Raw genomic sequence first — 397 nt, forward strand, 5'->3', positions numbered from 1 at the left:
CCCCCCCCCCCCAATGCCTCTTCCTCTGGGAGTCATACCTGTAACAGCTAGTTCTGCAATGCATCATGGTACTTGTAGTTCCACCACAGCTGGGGGGCTGGAGTTACCCACCCCCTGCTCTGAAACCTGTTGTTGCTTTTATTCTCAAGGCGCCCTTGCAAGATATCACACCTAGTTCCAGATTAGCATTTCTCACTATTGATTAGGGCTGCAACAACTAATCGACATAATCGATTATAATCGATTATTGAAAAAGTTGTCAACTTTTTCAATCATCGATTAATCGGCTTCCGATTGGTTGGCCCTGTTCACGGCTCCACACATGCTGCGCGCCACACCTCCTCCCCACCTCACGCTCGCCACTGCCAGACCCGCCCGGCCGCATCCACGCTCCACA

The 397-nt window shown here is 51.6% G+C and overlaps 1 protein-coding gene across 1 annotated transcript in view; it reads right to left on the reverse strand.

Moving 5' to 3' along the window:
* GRM7 (glutamate metabotropic receptor 7) overlaps positions 1-397 on the reverse strand; it is a 351,320-nt gene that overhangs the window by 182,538 nt on the left and 168,385 nt on the right. The window lies entirely within an intron of this gene.

Source organism: Nanorana parkeri, unplaced genomic scaffold, assembly GCF_000935625.1.
Source record: "Nanorana parkeri isolate BGI_ZX_2015 unplaced genomic scaffold, ASM93562v1 scaffold583, whole genome shotgun sequence".
In the NCBI taxonomy this organism is placed as follows: domain Eukaryota; kingdom Metazoa; phylum Chordata; class Amphibia; order Anura; family Dicroglossidae; genus Nanorana; species Nanorana parkeri.